A 22,598-nucleotide genomic window follows, 5' to 3' on the forward strand; every position below is an offset into this window, starting at 1 on the left:
CAAAGTTTTGGTGATGCTTTCTCTCTTCTAGGTTCCCACCTCACGCACACTGATTTATTATCCATCTATGGCACAATAGATGGAAAGGCATTAGAAAAATTACTCCACAGATTTTGAAGGATGCAGGAATCAGCTGCAGGAACTTGGCATGTCCTGTTAGGCCAGGAGCTCGCCAAAACCCGCATCCTGTCTGCAAAAGTGCCCGGCAGCCTCAGTCCAGAAAGCTGCAAGGAGTGTTATCCCAAACAGATTTGGGATAGTCTGACCCTGAAGAATTTTCTTCCAGGTTCGAAACATTGGAGTTTCGGGTTGTTTGTATGTTTTCAAGTGTTGTTTGAAACACTTCTTTTTAAAAACACACGTCAAATCCCTTTTCAAATCTGGTAATCTCTTTGCACTGGTTATGTCTTGTAGTGAGAGTTCACCAAAGTTTGTGTGAACAAGTGTTTTACTTCACATGTATTCTACTGATGTTTTACAGCATCAGGAGTTTGCAGTGTAGGATCAAGGGATTCAATGTTTGTTAAGAAAGAGGGAAAGATTCATATTGTCTCACTAAATTTATGAAGTAAAATGATAAATCTGGACCATAAGGGTTATGAGCTGTAGCATTTCTAAGCCCTCACATCAGTTAAGTGCTTTTCTGTACATTGTCTGGGGTTTTAGAAGGGGAAATCTTAAAGCAGTACCAGCTTTTGGCTAATCAGAATAACTTTGACTTCCTCTATGCATCAGACCTCCTAGCATTTTTGAGGAGATTCTCCTTTGTTTGTGCACTTCTCTCACTTAAGCACCCATTTAACCACTTATAAGCCTGGTAAATGCAGCCTGAACCTTTTCTTGAACTTGGTAGCATTATTTCTTTCAACCCTAACTTACCTAATATTCTTCTTATAGCTTAAAATGACCATCCTGCTATTCCTTATTAGATGCATTTAGAACTTAAACCCAATTGGATGGATGTGTAATAGGCATATAGGCAGGAGAAGAACTGCAGAAAGTTTATCTGCTAAGAGACTTCAAATGAACCAGAAAAAAATAGTGCAGAGATGCATTCTAGCTTGTGCAGGGCCTCTCATTTTTGAACCTATTAATGTCTTTCAGTCTCACCAAAATGAAAACATAGATGTCCTTTCTGGTGATACTAACACTTCACTTCTATCCCTTAGGCCTATTTCACAGCTGTCTCAATCTCATTTTTATTATCTCCTCTAGTCCATTCACTCCCACTGAAAGGTGGAAGACACTACATGAATGTCTAAAATCGGTTACTATACTAAACCTAATACTATTGCTATACCTATGCTGGAGTAGTAAAGGTAAGCTTTTCATTTATACTCTCTTTATAATGCTTTATTAGGGAATAGCTTGTAGATGGCTAGCTTTTATTTTTCTGAGGGAGGAAAAAGTTAAATAAAAATCTCTCTGGAATAAGTGAAACTGATAGTCACCAAAGTATGTGTTATGGTTCGGAAAATTCAATGAGAAGCTATCACTGCGAACAAGCCAAAAAGGGAGCCAGAAAAAAAATTAGAAAGGGGGTGGAATGTTATTAAAGTTATAATTATAAATATAGGAGGCAGTTTAATATGTTTTTGAAACTCTAATGTGAGCAAGACTTGCTGTCTGAGCATCTGCAGCATAGGGTCAAGGAATTTGGTGTTAAGAAAGAGGGAAAGATCCATGTTGTTTCACTAGGTGTACACAGTAAAATGATGAATTTGGACCATAAGTATTATAAATTGTAGGATTTATAAACCCTTATATTAGAGTATTCCGCTCATTGGAGTTGTGTTACAGTAAGCAGGTAATTGATTTTAAAAAACCAGGCTCCCCCTCTACTGGAATATTTTTGATTCCTGACTAGCTCTGAAATGAGACTTCCCTTGTTTGCCCCCGGTGTCATGTGGTGTGTGAACATGCTCCATCAGCTGGGATGTGGAGATGAATACTTTGGAAAAGGCTTTAGAAAAGTATTTTTCTACCTCTGTTTTCCTTGGTACCAGCTGCTGTTGCACCCTGAAAAGGAAAATGCGAGTTGATTCCTTTGCCTCTTAAGGAAAGGGCATGTTAAACTAATGTTTATAATGGTATGTGTTCAAATTTCATACACTATTTGTTTGGGTGGCTTCGGAAACATTAAGTTTGGAGATAGGCACCAAAGCTTCAGTGAGATCAAGGGATGGGCGCTAGCTATAAGTTGTGTATGTGCAGGAAAGGAGCCGAGTTAGCCCCGTATCTGGGGTGATTGCTGCTATCTATGTCCTGTCGTCTGTAGGAGGGGACTCATGGTGTGGCTTTAATACTCTGAGGGCTGCTATTGATCGCTCTGATACAAATGCACCCTTTTCCCAGGAAGAAAGGCTGGAACAGGGGACAGGTCTCAATGTGCAAGTCGAAGGAGCAGTGGGTGCACAACGCTTACTCCATGTAATTAAACGCTTGGGCAGTGCCAGTGGGCCGCAGCTGCTTTGCAAATAACATGATGGAAATGTGCAGGGACACTTTGGTGGCAGCAAGCCCAGACATACTTGCAGCTGAGAGCACCCTGTCTCCCCTTTGATGCCCCACTCAGTGGCCTCATTTCGAATGTCCTTAAGGTTGGCTGTGTTAAAAAAAGCCAGTGGCTAATTTGCTTAACTGTTAAAAGCTGTAGTTTGTCGAGCATGTATATAACCTAAGGCACGTGAGTAGTCCCATTCAAAAGACTGGAAGTGCTCACGTGTTGCACTCAGGCTTGGAGCTATTACAGACTCGCATAGTCGCTGTTCAGCAATGTAATTAAATCTGCTCTTCCTGAGGGGCAAGCAAGATGGGCTCTTGTCCATGTTCTGAAGTGTTTAAATTTAATGGCAAGTTTCATAAACAGTCCAATAGAGGCTGGCGCAGGTTATTCCAGCAGAGTTGTCCTGATAGCATGTGCTGCTTTGTAGTCTCAGATTATAGGGTGTTTTTAAAATGTACTCTGTATCTTTCTGTTAATTCTTTGTAGAGCTCAGGGATATGTTGTTCCAGTTGTGATCCACGTGCGCCCAGTTGGGGCTTTCGTAGAGGTTTTGAACTTAAGAATACAGGAAACGTAGATGGAACTGGGGAGAGGAACCAAGATTTAATACCAAGTTGATTTTTAATACCAACTTCAGAATTTGTGTGGAATATCAAAGATTCTCTTACGCTTCTTTGTGACACCTGAGGTTATCAAAGTTACACTAATGCCTCTCTCTTGATAGTGAGAAACTCCTCTCTTAGTGGCCTGGCTGCACAGAATGGAAGTGAAATGTGTAACATTAACATTATTTTTTGTGTAAATGGGGGGAATGATGGCTGTTGCTTTGGAGGGTTTTTTCTTTTCTTTTCTTTTTTCTCTTTCTTTTTTCCTCCCTGTGTTGGCTTTTGTGTTCACTTATTTAGCTCAGTTGCTGTCTTAGAAAAACTTGAGAGATCTTTTTATTTGTGTTGAGTGCCTTTCAGGTGGAGGGTGCCATAGAAAAATACTTTGGTTCTAGATGGGAATACAAGAACTTGTATGTTTAGAAAAGCCTGCTGGACTCCAAATCCCTGTCCTTTTGCTTTGTGTTCTGCAACACTGATACTCCTGGGAATACCTTCATGGCTTGGTCCTACAAGTTGGTCAGTAACAGGCCAGACCTAACGGAGGGTGTTAACTTCTAGCCTAAGCGATCTTCTGTTAGCATCAACAAGACAAGTTTTCTGCTTAAATATGCACGCGTTTGTATTTTTCTCAATCAGGATTGCCATGCTTTGTCCTAATTATACTTATTTATTTTCAGCTTCGTTATAATAAAGGCCTTCCAGCAGGTTCCTGCCAGAGCAGGAACTAGAAGTCTGCTCCGGGTTGTACCCGTGACTCAGATTTCACTGAGTCAATATGCATCTCCATCAATCCACGTTGCAAACTGAATTATTAAAAATTACTTCAGTAAAATTTTGCATTTTGACTTCATGAAGGAGAAGTGATTTTAAATGCTGTTTGAACACAGGGAGTTCTAACTGAAGGGATCTTTTATATATCCATAAGTGTTTGTGTTCTGCTCCGCCATGTATTTATTTTAAAGTCTGGTTGTGCATCAACACATTCTCAATCTGAAATGTAGATCTCAGACTTAGATGTTTTAAATGTTTGAACTGAATCCAGTTTTTAAGCACCACAGTTATCTAAGAAGTACATCAAAGTTTCCTTCTCAGTGTTCATTTCTCATTATTATCTATTCTGGAGTGCTGATTGTTTTTCAGTATAATTAGCGCATGTGTCACCGTAAGTTCTCTTTCTGATCTTCCATCAGATGTGCTCTGGTGTTTACAGAGAAAAATCTCATCCCATATCTATGAAACTAAGTTTTACTGTGTCAAAAACAAACTTTTGCCCTGGTTCCACGATTTTAGATATCAGATCTATGTAGTATTGGGTCACTCAAAAGGACCAGTTTGATTTTCTTCGGATATGGACACGTTCTTTGGGTATGGATACATGCATTGCATTTCTATCAAATTAGTCAAAACACACAAACAAGAGTTTATGGTAGCTATATTCTTTTATGCCAGATTTAGGTTGGCTGTGGCAGGGCAGTTGATAATAGATCTGCAGTAAAGCCTGCTGATACTGAATTACACTAGCAGAAATTTCTTGAAACTTGAACCAATAAAGTGACTATATTTCCATTTTGTGATTATGGAGTTTTGGATCTGGTACTAGCAGCCTTAAATCTCATATTGTTAAACCACAGACTCATTGTTATTCACCTTCCTGGAAAAGGATGTGCTTCCACGGCTTGAGGAGAGAATCAAACAAGTGCAAAGAACTCCATTTGGGTAGGAATAATTAGCTGAAAAATTGCAGGATGGGGAAAACTGATTAAATTCCTCAGAAAAGACTCTAGGAATTGCAAACTGAACATAAATCCACAATATCCTATATTGGGGGGGGAGGGGGGAAGGGATGTATGCAAGAGATGATGAGATAGTTCTGCTCAGGCCTGGAGTACTATATCCAGTTTGGGATATCATTCTGCAAGAAAAGTGTGGATCAAACAGCTTGAAGCCCAGAGGAGAGCAACAAAAATGAAAAGAAATCTACAAAAGTATGTTTTAGAAGAAAATAGTGGAAGAATGGTGTTTGCCCAATGGGGTTTATCCAGTCTGAAGAAGGGAAGATTAAAGAGAACTGCCAATTTCAGAATATGCAAATGATACTGCAAAGAGAACTGTTTTCTGTGATTAGTACAGCAGGTTAAAAAGCTGTGTGTTTAGATGGGATTAGATTGAGCATCAGGAAAAAACTTTCGGGTTTGCTGAATTTGAATATAGTGCCTAAATTGCTAGAAGATTTTGAGGGCAAATGAGGCAGATTTCTCAAGACTGTCTTAGGCATAAAGATGTTAAGTCATAGGGCCATCCTGTATGCTGGAACTCATTCCTGTTGACATGTTTTTAGACTGACAGGTAAATGGGCCTTTGGTGCAGAAAGACTTTGTTCTCTTCTTTCTTTATACTGTAATATGCTACAAATTTCCAGTTGGTTTTCTAGGTAGAATTGTAATATATAGGGGAATATTCCCTATCTACTTTCTATTCCGTAGTGCCCTATGTTAATGTAGGAATCTATTTGGAAACTGGAGGGAAAAGTCCATTTTATAGGAGGGAAAAGGAAACAGTGGGAAACCCTCTGTGTGCGCATGACCTGAATGCCAGCAGCTTTCAGGAACTCTTGGGTCATCATGTCCAAATCTTTGCTATTTTGGGCAACCACATCATAGAATTCCATTCATAAATTTCTCAAGTACCATTTTAAAAATAGTTTATATTTGTTTTTTTGCCTCCATTGCTCTGATTCAAACATTGCGCTTCTGATTGAGCTTCATCTCTAATGACTATCTTTGAGTGTTTTAAATATTAATGTAGTCATGTGCACTTTCTCTGTACTTCATTGCCCCTTGACTTCATGATCACCAGAGTTGGGGGGAAGGAGGGTGATGAGGGGGATCCATCCATGAAGGATGGAGTAATTTAGAGCTAGTTTTCTCGCTCAGTACAGTCAAGTTCTTTTATTGTCTTCTAGAAAGACAAGCTTCTCCCTCCAGCGCCACCCCAGTCATTCTATATCTATTTAAATTTGAGTTCATCTTTCCTGAGTAGGGGTGGTGAGAACTGTAGTCGATATCCCGGGGAACACTGCTGTTGCTCTTTCATCTTTACAAGAAATACCCTACATTGTCGTTTGCCTTGTTCTGAGCTATGTCCATAGAGGGATGGATGTACTGTGATCTGCAAACATATAAAAAGCAGAAGTCCTGAAGTATCCTGCAATGCTAGGCAGAACAGCTGTGCGATACTCTGGAGGAGGACAGCACAGATTTGAGCAGAAACTACATCCCACTGTATTGAGAGCCCTGATGGACTTGTAAGGGAATTACAGTCATAGAAAAGATATTTTTGTTGGTGTTCCTTGAAACAGAGAAGTTCTGTTGCTTTTGGGCATAGGGTGGACAGACAGTGGTCATGTAGTTTGGTTGCAAGGTGTCAGCAATGGGTTGTTCTGACACTGCTTGAGTATGTGCTATTCTACTTGGAGAGCTCCTCTACTACCACTAGTGACTAGATGTTCTCAACATAAAGCATCTCCCAGGAGCAATGCGCACATGACTGTGGGAGCAGAGGAGTGCTGTGGTGGCACTTTGTAATACCAGCGTGAGGAGGTGCAGGCAATCCAACAAATTGAAGTTGGGTCTGTGGTAAAACCAGTTCCTGCTTGATTTGCAAGGAAGAAGAGGTGCAGATTGTTTTCCCTTAACTGTCGTGGGAGAGAGGAGCTGATGTACCAGACAAGATTTTATAACGTGATCAGGTGGAAGTATAAAGACTCAGAATATTCCCAGCTAATAAACCTCACCAGTTTCAGTGAAGGGAATCACACAGTCCCTGTGGATAGTAATTTCAGTTTCTGAGAGGAGGTATTTCTAGCAGGAGCTTAGGCAAAAGATCAGAATTAGAAAACTGCAGAAATGTTTTGTTAGGTGTGGCTTGGCTTGCCTCACACATTATATGTGGCTATATTGCACCCACTCCAGAAAGTTTGAGCGTTTCACTGTCATTGAAACCTGAACAGAAAAAAAATCATCTTTGGCACCTATGAAGCAATGAGAAGGCAGACTTGTCAGTAAATGATAAAATCAAAATATGTCGTCCCGTAAACCAGAAGAGGGGGAATCCAGCTCAAGGACTGTTAATCCTGCGATCCCTGCTCCCAGGGAGACGTGGTCCTTGGCAGCCTGGCAAGGGGGTGGTGGTGGGGAGGCAGGACAGGCAGGCGGCAGTGCAGGGCTTGGAGAATGGGATTCATGGCGACAGTGGGGAAATTGGGGCATTTTAAGATATTTCTGCCCCCTCATTCCCCCATGGCAGAAGAGCAGATTCAGCTGTGCTTCAGACACCCTGGTGCAGACACTTGGCATCCCTGCTTAAACTGATAGTTTGCACCCGTGAGGACTATGAATGAGTAGTTGGATGCTGCCAGTGTATCTAGTTTTGTCACATTGCGTCGTTCCTGATGAAGCAACAGCCTCTGTTTAGAAGGGCAGGTTTTTAAAAGGTCATGGCTGGATGGAAATTTTTATCTGCAGAATTGAGTCAATATTTGGCAATTTGTGAATCTTAAAACTGTTTGATGTGCCCTAGTGATGCAGGTGGATTAATGGAAGAAAAATGAATGTCTACACAGAAAGATCCACTTTTTTCCCCCCTCTTTTTTCCTAAGGCATGCTTTCACTTTGGGTGAGCTGCTACTACAGCGTTTCCATATTTAAACAGTACTCCAAATTGTTTATTGAAATGGGTATGTGATACGCCATCTAAACCTCTGAGAATCACATCATAAATTGCCCAAATAAATAGGCATAAGGCGAGAAGCCAAACAGGATATGAGTACTAAAAGGCCTCAAGATTAACAATATATCTCTGTATCTGTCAAACCAGCAAATAATTACTTTACTATCAAAAAATAGCATTTCAGATGTGGTTTTTTCTATTATTGGCTGGTTTTGGTGCTTAGCTTGTTATATCTTGTTTAAAAGGTCATAGGCTGAGTCTTTTCTAAGAGCCTGGGGCCTGATTAGCGAGGAAAAAGATTAGCAGAGAAACCGCTTGATATTTTCTTGTCCAAAGTTTCTGGTAGGGCACTGCAGGAATTGTTACACGGGCTGGAGTAGGTGCTATGAGGCTTTATTTTTATTTTATTTTTTTTTTCCTCCTTTCCCTTGGAACATAATGTTCAGTGGTAACAGCATCAGTCTGTGGATACATTCTTCTGTGATAGCTGGCACCCTAAGGCTTTGGGGCTGATCAGGTCATGTCTAAGTTTATACTTGCTTCAATTTTCATTACTATTAGAGCATCCAGCCTTCTACAAAATACAGTCTTGCTATGTATTTTTAGCCTCTGCTATTCCAGGACATGAGTAAAACACATTTTTTTGTGTGTTTTCTGAAGTTCCCTTGGAGTATATTGTCAGACTACTTTGTCTGGAGCTGAGTCTTAGTTTACTTTCCTTCCTGTCTTTGGTCACTAGGGCTTCAAAGACGAGAACCAGCCCTGCAGGTAGGCAATGAATAAACAACATAAACTGATCTCAGTTATAAATACTTCCTGAAGGAACATAATTAGAGACAAATGTTACCAGGAAAGAAATCTCAATTCCTTATAAACAAAAATCAGCATCACATTAAAATTAGGTAAAGAATATAGAATCAGAAACTTTGCATTTATTGTAATGTTGAAATATTTCTTCATTTAATTATGCATAACTATTGACAGAGATGCAGTCACTATCCAACAGCTTGGGGCACTGATGTCCCGTAGCTATACATTGCTGGTGTGCAAGGTTTGTGGATCCCATCCTCTCCTCACCACTGCCCCAGGAGCTGCTTGGAAGCTGTTCCTCGGCAAGGATTGTTGCCTTGAATTTCTCTAACCAAAACCCCTCCGATTTGCCCCAGTAAATGGTTTCTTAGAAGTTATAGTGCTGGGGAAGCCAATCGTGCACGCATTCTGCCCCAAATGCTGCTGGTGCTGCTGCTCTATGATGGCTCATGTGCAGGCGAGAAACAAGTAGGTGTCATTTGGAAAGCGTTGTCTTGTTTTTAGAGTGGCACCTGGCTGTGCTGTAATGCCAGGGAGGCAAAACGGTGGTGGTGACCGTCCTGCATGTCCTGGCGCGTGGGACGCAGATCGGCGCTGCCGCGTGCGCCCAGCCGTGCTGTGAGATGGGACAGAGGTGCTTGCGTGGCGCCACCGTGGGAATGCAGTTGGGCTCGCAGCGTGTGACTGCGTCTGTATGTCTTGACAAGGCAGCTAGTGTAAAGATGCCTTGATCTTGAGTTGGGCTGAAGAGTGACAGTGTAAAAATAATAATTTACACTTAACCCCTTGGAATTTTTTCAACCACTGTGACTGGTTCAAATATTTTAAATATCGTATGTCTCCCAAATTAATGCACTGTGCAATAGCTGATCCAGCGTTATGACACCTGTTCACTCTAAGTGCCGTTGCTCTATCACATCACTTCACAGAATATCTCCAATACATAGCCAGTCGTAATAAAAAATAGCAACAGTTATGGGTTCCAGAAATCCAGAAGGTTAATAAAACAAACAGTTCAAGGACGTTACTAGCAAACTATCTCCATTAGACTTGAAGTCAGTCAGAATTGCACCACCTTCATTTATATTTATCTAGTTGCCATCTAATCCTTTAAATACTGGTATTGACATAATTATTGTGGCCAGAGAGAAGAACTTTTTTTTTTTTTCCCTTAAGCAACACCAAATTTATTGCAGCTTTAAAAGCCTTCGTGTCATGGTAATTTCTGGAGAGCCTGAGTAATTTTTTAATCTAAAAAGCAAATATTCATGAGAATAGAAACCTAGCTGGCAAAAATGCATCATGCTTTTTGTAAACCATTTAAACTTACCAACCAACTTAGTGTGTGTTATAAAGAGTGATAAAGTTTGCAGATTGCAGTTTACAATATATTTTTGAAATGTTTATGGAATAACAGATATGCTAAAGGACAGTATCCAAATAAATTTCTAAATATTTTGGTAAAATAAAAACTTTCTTTTATATGGAATATTGTTTTTCTAAATGTTTCTATGCTTGAAGATAAGCAATATATTAAAGTTTAATTCCATTTTATTCCACTGTTTAGTTTTTTTCACTGAACTGATAAACATTTACCAGATAAATGAACAGAACATTTTCCTTTAAAAAAAGAAAAAAAGACAGCAAGTGAATTGTTTTTCTATTAAACAAAACAGAAAAAAAACAATAAAACTTTGCCTTAAGCTTATAAACTTAATCACACATTGGAGGAAAATAAATTCCTCTTTTAAATGCTAGAATGAAACTTTGGCCCTCTACGAAAAACAAAGCTACAACATCTTCAACGTCTTCGTCAGGAAATATGAAAATAAATTATGTTTTCTCTCCCTCTTTGTATCTGCATTTTTGTCAAATGCTTGCTCTTGGGTGCAGGTACTGTTCCCTTTCTCACCCAGTTTCTCTCCCTTCAGAGGGATCATCACAGTGCTCATGGCTGTGGTACAGTTTGGTCTGCTTCATGAGTATATCTCAGTGAAGATTTGTGGTGGTTAAAATACCTTTTGACCATTAATAATTTTGAGTGACTCCTTGCTCTCTGATGGGGAGCAGTAAGTTTTCTGTACACTGTAAACATTGTTTAAACACTTTGTGTCAGAGATGTAGAAATAAAATAAGAGAAAGCCATATTTTGGTGAAGCCTTACATTGTACCACATGGGAGCTACTGATACCATTTATTTGCTAAGGACAAACTGTTCCATAGTGGAAGAGTTACAGTTTGGGAATTAACGAAATCTGTGTCTACAAAAGAGATGCACTGTTTGAAATTGAAGGCATCATTTTTAGTTTGTGTTTCAGTGGGTCATATGTTTAAGGTACCCACAGTTGGTTGTTTTCTCAAGGAAAGATGATTTGCTCGTAGTACTAAATATACAGAATATTGAGAATATGTCATATGAAGACTGATGTCTCCCTGCTGATACTTGTAGTTGTGGGTCTGTCTCTATGGATAATTTCTTAAAGAATAATAAGCAAGATAAACAGCAATAGGGAGAGCTGCTTTTATCTGGCACTTTTTTGAAATAAAATACTGGACAACAGTTGCCTTTTATTAGTTCTGGTTTCATTAGTGTTCATATAAAGTGTATAAAATGATCATCTTGCTGACTACAACAATTTTCTTTTTTTCTTTGAGGCTATCGCTTAGCTTCTGCCCAAAGATGTCCTTGTTTATACACAGATTGAACATGACGATCTTTCTAAATATGATATCTGTCTTATGTTCTGATTATGTGAACTCACAGGGTTTTTTGCTGGGGGCGGGTGGGAATGTTAAGTGTCTATATGCTGGCTGTGGACAAAACTGCCTTAATGCAGAAATATGCTTCTTTAAGGGTCATACATTTTGTATGGATTCTGATCTCCTTTTGGGAAGGTACTGCTGCGGAGCAAACAAATAAGGGCAAGCTGGGAATAGAGCCTGGAGATGTGAGATTTTTGGCACAGTTGCCTTTAGCCACCTGCAGCCCCCACAGAGTCCTCCATATCCTGCTGGCTATACTGCTTACAATTTTACTGGAAACTTCATGGCAGTTTCCTCTCCTTTAATCTTTTCAGTGTGGATTGAGTAGCATCCCTTCAAATAATCCAGGCTTTTTAGTGAGTTTGTCTCACTAAACCTAACAGGACAGCAGTGTACACTTAGACTGGGTCTTGACTGCTCATTTGCTCTGAAGATGTAATACAAAGATTGTCAAAGGCTTGTTAAGGAGGAGACCTGGTGAGTGCAGGCTTGTGTCTGCTGTCACTCTCAGCTACCCAGGAGAAGGTATGAAGAACATACCTGTCTGCTCAAACATGTCAAGTGTGCCTTTCACTGGGGGTCTCCAAATGCCTTACAAATGCACTGGCCCGCTCCTTGCCCTTGCCAGTGCTGAGGCGAAGCTGGCTATGGTGACAGATTCGTTTTCTGCTCCATGAATTTTGCTGCCCAAGACGGGACCACCAAGAATGCCAAGCAGGAGTATCTGGTTTTCCCGTAGTGCGTGTCACTGTGCCTTCTGGGACCAGGCAAGCTCGTTGTTGGCGCAGGGCACCTTACTGGAGCATCTCGTTTCTGTGGCAGTCAAATACCTCAGCACTGTCCTAAAAGCAAAGAAGAGATGGCCTGGTTGCATAGTTGCTTCATAGGTCTTCTGCCTCCTGTGAGCCTAAGCTTAGTCTGGTAAGGCTGGAGAATGCAGAGAATGGTCTCAGACAGACAAGACTTAATAGTTCTTTTCCCCCTTACGGTTTTATGTTTTCTTCCTCAGTGAGAGATAGTGAGAGATCATTTCAATCACCAGTGAAATTTAAAAGTTTGTTATTATATAGGAATGCTGCTCTGCATCCAAATTAAAACTGCAGGCCTATGGAGAAAACTTACTACAACTTGGGCAGCATAACATGACTAAAACTCTTCCCCTTTATAAAAGTGACTTTCAAGCCTTGCTTAGCATAGGATTTTAGTTTTATTTTCTGTGGAAAGGTACCTCAGATAGCACAGAGCTGGAGACTGCACCAGGACCTGGGTTGAATACCAACTACCACCATCTCCTTATCAGATCAGCTCCACCAGTTCTGCACACCCAAAAACCATATATAATGTGGAACTCTGCCAGACAAATCCTGACGCCACCCAGACTGGCAGAGGGCCCTGGCTGTTGCCATGCAAAGGTAGAGGAGCTGCAGTTCCTGCACATGGTGATTCTAGTCAAAAGTCTCTTCAACAAGTTAACAAAACCTTCCAAGACACTGGGACTTGTGATGAGGTCCAAGGAATTGTAGCATCTCAAGAGATGTCCTGTACAGTAATGATTATCGTAAAAGTATCATTTCTGATAAGACCTATCCTCTATTGGTAGGTGTCCTCAGACTTAAGTCTATGCAGTCTGAATGCCTTAGTGACTTTGATGTGTGGAAATTTAAGCAGGAGTGCGAATGTTTGAAGATTAGAACTTTAAATTGGAAACCTCTTGGATCAATAACAGCTTTACTGGTCAGTATATGCTATGACTTCAAACCCAGATTGCTGTCCGTGACTAATATTTTAAATTTATTTGGATATCTTTAAAAAGCAGCTGTGAGAGTTTAGCTATGCATTGCCCCAATGTATACCTCAAATCTGCTGAAAATAACTTTCCACTACAAATGACCCATTATTTTTTTCCTTCCTTCTTACTGCACCCATTAGGAACAACAGCCTTCCCTTGGAACATACAAACAAAAATAATTAACATCAAAACGTCCTTCATAATGTACCTAACAGGATTCATAGAGCACAGATGCTTCCTTACCTAATCCATCCTTTTGTTCCCATGGTATGTGTATCAGGACCTGACATTACAGAGTGCATTCAAGAAGGTCATCTTTAGCTGTTTTGGAAGTCAAAGGTAACTCACATAAGTCAGAGGATTACAGCCTTCAGTTTCAATGAATTTTGTGTTGAGACTCCAGTGGTTCTGTTTTCATTACACTTAATATAAATACAAATAATGTTGCAAGAATTATTCTATATGTATATCAAAGTAACTAGAAGCAGGATTTGGCTCATTTTTTTCTATTTTGTTGTAAAGTGCAATCAAGTTATGGAAGTAAAAGAATAATTTATGATACTGTAATCACGGTTTGCAAAGAACAATCTGCCATGGATTTTAACATGGCTTTAATGCTACTGTGTGTGGAATGGAAAAAGTAGCAAATCTGAAATATTTTCCCAATGTCTGGCGATAGAAGAATGCTTCACTTTTATATTTTGCACAGTTACAGTAATTATCTGAAAACAGATGTGCCTAATAAACCATGAAATAGTTGTTGGTAATTGGAAAATATCAAATGTATTTGTCTTAGGTGCGTGTGGGGGAGTGGGTTTTTTTTTTGATCTTGTAAAATATGGAATTTTGCTGAGTCTAGATAAACTGGTAGTATGAGTCCTGTTACTTACATTAGAACTTATATTTGCAGGTCCTTTATGTCATTCCACCCAAAATGTGAATTAAGTATCATTAAATTTTTTAGGTAAAGTGGCTCTTTGTTTTCAGATTTCACATTTCACAAGCTGTTGCATCATATTACAGATGTGTTCAAATCTAGGGCTTAATACTGTAAACAGGGTAAATTAATCTTTAAAAACAAAAATAGAAGGGCAGAAATAGAAATGATGTCATAGCTATGTGTCCTTCTAGCCTTCTTTTAACATGTCACTGATGATAATAGATCAATAAGTTTAAAGCTGTGGACAGCCTTCCGGGAAAGCTCTAGTCCCACCCTAGAGACCTACTGTTGATAAGGCAGTACTGAGAAATAGAAGCAAGTAAGCCAATGTTTCAAATAATCCTGCCAGGAGCTGGATTTTCTCCACCTATGTGTCAGGAGTTGGTTTTTCAGGCTCCCAAATGCTGGACACAGTCTCTGAATGGGCTCTGCCACTGAGTATAATTTGAAGGGCTAACAGAGCTGTCAGCTTCAGCTATATTAAGGTTGTCCTCCATTAAAAGTATTTCTGTTCTGTAAAGAAAACTGTCCTTGGAATCCCATTTTATTTCACTGTTTGATACTTTTTTTAATGGATTGGATCATAACTTCCTTTCTGTTCACTTCATTAAGGTAATATTCTGTACAGATCTAAGCTACAGCCAAGTTTTAAAATAAATGCCAAAGCAAGGAGCTGGGCAAGTTCTGTAATGTCCTACGCAGCCCGTTGCTGCGAAAGATCAAAGGGCCTGGGACCCGTGACGGCAGGCGGGCGACAGAAGAGGTCAGTGTTGCTGGAAGCATTAATCATGTCTGGGGGTAGATCAGTTGTCTTTTACAGCAGTCCTGTGCCTTCCAGGTCAATTAGTGCTATTACTGCAACCTCCTGCATCTACCAAAGTAATGCAACTCGAGGGAGCATCTGGCTATTAGCAAATGGAGATGCAAGAGAAAATTTAAATCATATGATCCAGATGTGGATCTAATCAGTTCTTAACTTCTGGACTTCTTACAGAACAAAGTTCAGGACATGTAAGAGTGCCCCGAGGGGAGCACTGTAATTCCTGACCAGGCTGCTGGTCTCAGGCCAGTGCCTTGTAAACAGGTGTCAGGGTCCCAGAAAAGATCTCCGTGTTTGCCAGCAGTGGGTATCCTCGCTGGCATTCTCCGTGCAGAATTTAATGGGTCAGGAGGAACGACCCATAGGTCAGAGAGGAGGCACACTGGTGTGGCGGGATACTGAGGTTTCCTTGACATTTGCCTTGCCTTATTTTTCTGAGGGCAAAGCAGGGATTTTAGGCTCCAGATCTGACAACCTAGGCCTTTTTATGTTTAAGGGAAAGCAAAGAAGGGAAGGAAGTGATAGGTGAATCACTTGTGAGAAGTGTTTTTTTTTCTTTCTTTTTTTTTCTCTCTTTAGCCCAAGAATTAACCTGTAACTTTGAATTTAGAAGAGATATAGAAAGTAAAGAAATGGTAAGAATGTGCAAAAGGAGGATTCTGCTGCTAGGGGGCAATATATATTAAGCAAAAGCACACCGAAGAGATTTTTCTCAGTATCTAGCAAAGTTTAAAAAAAAATCAAAAAAGCTGACATTTTGCTACAATAGTGTTTCTTCTGCAGGAACAGCATAGTTGCAAAACAAAAAATGCTTTATATACATATTTACATACATAAATACATACACACATATGTAGGTATGTACATACGTATATGTGTATGTGTGTTACAGGCTTCCAGCAGCTTTCTTAATATGTTCACTCCCCACCACAGTAGGATCATAATCAGTTCTGGGGCCTGTGCACAGCACTTTTCCGTGATAATTGATATGAAACAAATATCTTGAGTTTTAGGATTCTAAAAAATAAATGCTAGTACTTCAGAAGCTTTTGTGAAGTACAGGTTCTATGACTCCTTTAAAATGGTTAGCTCATATAACTAGGAACATCTCTTATACTGCATGATTCTCAAATTTTCTAAGTTCTATCACATTTCATATAAGGCAAAAAGATAACTCTTTGTTTGGAGATTTTAAAGTCTTCATTTGCATGGTCATGTAAATGTCCTCCTTTTTCCTCTCTGAGAACAACTGGGACATCTAACTTAGATGTCTTTACGAGTTTTTTGTTCCAGCTGGTTTCTTAAACATAATTCTTAAAAAGAAAACAAAGGGAGTTGAGAGAAACCAGCTTCAACTAAACTATTGGTTTCAGGTTGAGGAGCAAAATAGCTGTTGGTTTGTTTATGTATACTCATGCTGACTTTATGATGCTCATTTTAGTGCTGGTGGACATTTCTGTAAAACTGCATTGTTTGAATGCAATTTTCCATTTATTTTAAAGAAAAACCCATTGCCTGAGAATATTCAGTAGTTGTAAGTAGTTATGACTATAATGTTAATAAGCTGGTTGATCCAGTCTGAGACTAGGGGTGGAAAAAAATACCCAATTGTAGAGCAGATTTGCAGTGCTTGTTCACATGGTCACCTTCAGACCACCAAAGTCAAATGAAGAAGCATTACCTAAATAAGTAATGGTCACAGCACCATGTGCCAGGTTTCTGTGGTAGAAAAGCTGTTGTTAATTAGTGTTAATTATTGCAAGAGGAGTTTGCCTGAGAATGTTTTACAGCTGCATCTGAAGACTGAACAAAGAAACAGATATTTGCCAGTTTGTTTGTTTTTTTTTCTGAATTGAATCTTGTTTCCTGTATTATTCAGAGAGAGAGAGACATATTGGAGATTCAGGAGGAGAATTAACTGGAGAAAAGACACAAGACATGCACACACCCTCCTACTTATTGTTATAATGCAGTTGTCTGTTCTGATCTTCGTATTCACCAGTTTTTGCCCTCAGGTTCCCACCTTTGTGGTTCATATAAGTTTATCTCTTTCAGCTGAATATAGAGCTTGCTTGTTTTCTGTGTGTGTTTTTGTTTGTTTTCATAGCAACTGTTTTTTTTAACTTTTTTTTTTTTTTTAATGTAAGTGAGTCCATCATCCCTGTGGGAAATCTGGGAGAACTGATAATTACCTGTATGGTATTCTTTACAACAATGTGCACCCTACATTTGCTGTTAAGCTTGGCTGTATGGCAGATTTGGAGGATGATTAGGACATCACATTTTCTTTCCTTCCCATCTTTTCCTTTTGAAAGGGATGGGGGGGAGGGGGGGGAGGAATTAAAAAAAGAAAACAATGAATTAAAGGATGGGGTACAACCTCAGTTTTGTTCCACCTTTTATGAGTAATGCAACTTTTCTCCGCATGTGCTACTCTCTACTGGTAGTCACTTTCCTGAGAACAAATAATTGCTGGGTGTCCAGAGAATCATAAATTTACTTCAGGTTAGTGACTAAGGGCTTTTCATGGGGCTAGGATTACTGAAGGATTCTGCTGTGGTTTTTTTTTTTTTCTTTTTTTCTCCCCCCACCTCCAAACAGGTCAGAACTTGTCACAGTTTATTAAAGGTATTGGGTAACATCTCTAGAGAGTAAGGTTGGAGTAAGACAGCAGATTATGTTTAATGGCTGGTGCAGGACATTGGCAAGTTCCTCCCCAAGCAAAAGAACCAGAAGAGGACTTTGCCCAAAAGATGTGTCTCACTGCCAGGCGTGAGCTGGCTGTAAGGTTGCTGCCTGGGTGCTGGGAGCAGTACAGGGCTCATTGCAACTGATGCGTCCTGCAGAGAAATAATTTCAGACTGGCCTGGGTATCCCTAACTTGTCTGCAGTTTGCAAGGCCATTATGGCTCCTGAGCCGCTGCACCTCTGGCTCTGCGCATGTGCAAAACCCTGTGCTCAGCACGGTAACTGATGGCTCAGTCTTGTCCATCGCATCCCGAGGTCTGTGGGAAAACTCCAAGGGAGGGAAAAGAGAGCGGACAGGTAGCTTGAGAGCTGCTACAAAGATCAGTAGCAGCTTCATCTTTTTTTGCTCTCCCAAGTTACCTCACTCCTAGCAAGAAAGGGACTGCTGTCAACATATGCGTGTGATCTGTTACCCTGTGGAGCTGTTCCTAAACGTAAGGGCTGCCTAAGAGCCTGTCCTTCTCTACTAGCTGTGAAAATACAGGGTTGTTGATAGGTATTGGAATTAGCTGACAATGCCTGACCTAAGGTACGTGGAAGTTATTCACGTATGACATTAACCAAATACTCTCTCAAGCCTAGTTCACCAATACTATTGAAATCGGTATCAAATGCTGTTTAGCCACGTGTTCTGCATGCATACAGAATCTGTATGCTTCAAGACAGGCAAGGAATACTTTGAAGTATTTCATTGTATTTTGCATGCTTGGTGGGTTCTTTGAGATGCATACCAAACATTAGGGAATATCAAAGCAATAGATAATAAGGTGTAGAAGAAGGATTGGGTGGGTCTGAGTTTACCTTCCATGAGTATTAGGAACTTCTTCTGTCTTGAAATCCACGGGTTTCAGAACAACATCAGTTGTGAATATAGAGAGGAAGCAGCTGGTTGTTTATATGGCTATGTTGAGATATGCTGAATACTTCTTTAAGTCTTTGTCTTAGTGTTTTCTGCTAAGCAAATAGAAAAGAGTAGGTTAGCTGAAGGACTTTGTGGCTAGAAGGCAGCAAAGCTACTGTTTTCACAGTATTCCTCCTCTTTCAACTCCCAGCAAAGAGATGAGGATATGTCTGTAGCTGAAACAGGATGTTAAGATCCTGTTTGTGCTCTTCATATTATGTCTACTAACTTTACATAATTCTGAATATGAATTGTTTTAAGATTAAATTATTTTCCTTGTTTAATATGATTAACAAAAAATACAGTTTTACATTTTTAAAGTCTTTAAAATACTCTATTCCATACCAAAGAAAGATGTTTTGTGTTCTGCAACAGAATGCCCTTACCTTCTCTGCCAAATCAGCATATGTGAACTAGTTATAATCTCTATATGTTTGTAATTACCAAAGTGGCTTGGATTGCTTTACTTAGTATTAAATCCTGACATCATCTTTAAGTAGAGAAATTACTTCAAACTTGTTGTAATTAAGATTGTATCAATAAAGCTCTCACATTTCACATCTTTTCCATAGTCATCATAAGCTGGAGTTTTATGATTCATTGCCTACCTTATGTATTTGTTCTTCCAGATATTGCCACGATACTGATGTGTAAACAGAGATGTAAATATATACTTGCAGATGGGTGATTGTTTGAGCTTGCACAGTAGCACTGAATCATTTGGACAGGTCTCCTTGCTCTGTACTGTAGACTTAACAAATGCTGTTCAGAAGTGCAACTCCGGAGCACACAGAGCTCTTTTGGACTCATTTAAGCATGTGTTTTTCTGTACCAAAACATCTTCTATCCTAATTGTAATTTCTAAACTAGCACTTTTCGGTTCACAGGCCCATGATGAGGTATTAAAAATTATCAGATTCATGAAGTCAGTAATTGGTGCTTGTCTTCTAATATCCTTTGTAATCCAGTAAAATAACTAGGGTTTTATTTGATGCGTGTATGAGAGGATGGGAAGGGAGAGAGGACTTTTATAGCACTTAAGGTGTTGTTACTAGAAAGTTGTTTCAGGCATTCTTCCAAATCCAAACTTAGGTTGTTATATGTAAGAGATATAGAAGTTCCAAAAGTTGCTATATGATTCTATGAGTGTATTACAGTTAGAGAATAAAAGCTTGAATACCCTAGGATTCTGCAGCTGATCACACGTGTCAACTTCCATGTGTTCAGGGAGTGTGTGTATGCATGTGTATGTTGGGAGAAACAGTGTGTATATTCATAGGGAATTGGTACAAACATGCTGATTGTTCCTAAGCTGATCTTCCCATTCAACAGCTGATTTTTGGTTGCATCTTTACCTTTCCACATAAAAAGGTTCTTTAACTATTAGAAGTTGTTATCTGAGTTTGAGGATCCTGCCCCAAGATCACAAGTGCAGTATCAGTTATGAAATAACTATCTGAGAATTTTAGTGGCAACCACGGATCTGCAGAGGTGTGGGCATTGCCTGCTGTGTGCATGTAATATGCAAGGATAATTACAGGCCAGATTTTATGCAAAGGTGATGATATGAATTGGACAGGAGATTGAGGAGGGGATTAAAATTTCATGCCTGGTACAGGAGTGATTTGCTAAGTTTATAAAGTTACACAGGAAATTCATCTGAGCTAAAGACATCAGATTTTTGAGCACTGACACTCTAAGGGAGCCCAGATATCATGCCTCAAACTTCTAAGGAAAAGTGTAGAGTATGTAGGAAGTAGCTTGGGGTGGTAGATTTCCCAAATACAGGAACTAAAGTGAGGTTCCACAAACTCCTGGCACTTCCTAATTCCGAAGAAGCATGGTAATAGTCTGAGATCTCTGATAAACTCCAGAAATGTGCAGAGGCGTTGGCCACACCTTCCTCCTCTCCTGTTGCAGGATGTTGTCTGTGCTAACTCCTGTACGTGCCGCCAAGAACCTGGGCTGCAGATTCGTGCCATGCTCTCTGAGCCAAACCTCCACCTTTAAAGCTGGGTCAGATTGCTCAGGGCCATGTCCAGTTGAGTTCTGACCATCTCTGGGGATGGAGACTCACAGCTTCTCTGGGCCCTTTTTCCATCATGTAACCACCCTCACTGTTAAAGAATTATCTTTTTCTTTTTTTTTTTTTTTTAATATCTGGTTATAATTTCTCCTGTTGCAACTTGTCCATTGCCTCCCATCATTTTGCTGTGCACGTGTGAGAAGAATCGGGCTCTGTCTTCTCCGTAACTGCTCGTTACGTAGTGGAGGACAGGAGCCAGATCCCGTCATTTGCCTTCTCTTCTTTGGGCTGCATAAGCCCAGTTCTCTCAGCCTCTCCTCATGCATCATGTACTCCAGCCCCCTAACCATCTTGGTGGCCCTCCCCTGGGCTTGGGTGGTTTTGTCAGTGTCTTTCTTGTGCTGGGGTGCCAAAAACTGGACACAGCACTCCAGTTGTGGTCTGACAAGTGTCAAATAGAGGGGAAGATTGCTTCCCTGGACCTACTGATTTTGCTCTTTACTAATACAGCCCAGTGTGCAGTTATCCTTCACCACTCAACACTTCATCACTCACTTTCAACTGGTCCCCCAGGACCCTCAGGTCCTTTCCTGCAAAGCTGCTTTCTATCCAGTCAGTGCTCATAGACTCTTGTGCAAGAGTCCATATACTGTTGCATGGGGTTAGTCCATCCCAAGTGCAGGACTTTGCCATTGACTTTGTTGAGCTTCATGAGGCTGCTCTCAGCCTATTTCTCCAGCCTGTGGAGATCCCTCTGAGTGGCAGCCTTGCCCTCCAGCATATCAACCATTCCCCTCAATTTGATGTCATCTGCAAACTTGCTCTGGAATGAGGTTTTCCCTGTTTCCCCTCTCCATGTCATCCCTGAAGTTTAACCAAATCTGGAAGGAGTAACATTCGCCTAGGCTAAGACATAGCTGATACCTATGCTCACCTCAGCATAAGCTTAGCAGCTGCCCTAGCTAGAAGGGAAGTGTTTTCCTAATGGGCAAGCTCTGTCCAAGGACCAGGTACATTACACGTAGTTTGTTCAACTTCTGATCATCTGCTCCAGAGAGAGAGTACTGAACTAGCTGGAGCAACAGACTGTTCTAGTCTAGCTGCTATTAGAGTCTGTGTGTTTTTGTTGTTTGGTTGGTTGGCTGGGGTTTTTTTTTGGGGGGGGGAGGGAGTATGCATTTAGTATCCATTCAAGGCTAAATTCTGAAATTCTTGCTTTATCTTCAATCTTCAGACAAGCAAATTCTGTTCTGATTGGTTTCTGTTCTGCAAATTCTGTTCTGAGTGGTTTAAAACAGGCTTTATACTGCAGCATTTTACTTCAGTGTCAAAATGAACTAAATGTTAGAAAACTTTGCCTCCTATTGAGCGCATAAATGCATATGTGCAAACAATAGTTTGTATTTCATCAATCATCCGACTGCTCAGTTTGTAGTGAAATTTTTACATGAAATCCTTTAACTTATCTATGTACTTATTGAACTGGAAGTGTAAACAGTAAGGGCGTCTGCCAGGTCAAGAAGGAGGAAAATAACCTCTGATTTTCAAAAGGCTACTTAAATAAGGAGCAGAATCACATACGGTGGTTCAATACATCATATGCAATACATAGGCACTTGAAGGGAACCACAGTATTTAGTTTTCCAGCATGAACAAGTGAAGCTGCTTGTTGAAGGAGCAAATGCCTGTTACAAAATGGGAAAGCATCATGCCGCCTGCATTCACCTGCTAATTTTCTGACTATTTTTCTTTTTTTCCACTCTTTTACTAAGAAATATATTCAAATCTTTGAGGCTAAGAAGTGGCCATTAATTAAACAAATCCTGAGACTGCACGTTGTAGAAAAGCCGCTAACTAAGCGTACATCCAGAGGAGAACTAGGTAGCGGTTAAAAGGGTGGTGGGCTCAGTTTGGTGGCAGGAGGGAAAGCGGAGAAGGGTGGCGTGGGCGAGGAGTGGG

At 40.2% G+C, this 22,598-nt stretch overlaps 1 protein-coding gene across 4 annotated transcripts in view; it reads left to right on the forward strand.

Moving 5' to 3' along the window:
* Nucleotides 1-22,598, forward strand: part of ANO1 (anoctamin 1) — a 91,343-nt gene that overhangs the window by 15,574 nt on the left and 53,171 nt on the right. The window lies entirely within an intron of this gene.

The sequence above is a fragment of the Apteryx mantelli genome, chromosome 4, assembly GCF_036417845.1.
Source record: "Apteryx mantelli isolate bAptMan1 chromosome 4, bAptMan1.hap1, whole genome shotgun sequence".
In the NCBI taxonomy this organism is placed as follows: Eukaryota; Metazoa; Chordata; class Aves; order Apterygiformes; family Apterygidae; genus Apteryx; species Apteryx mantelli.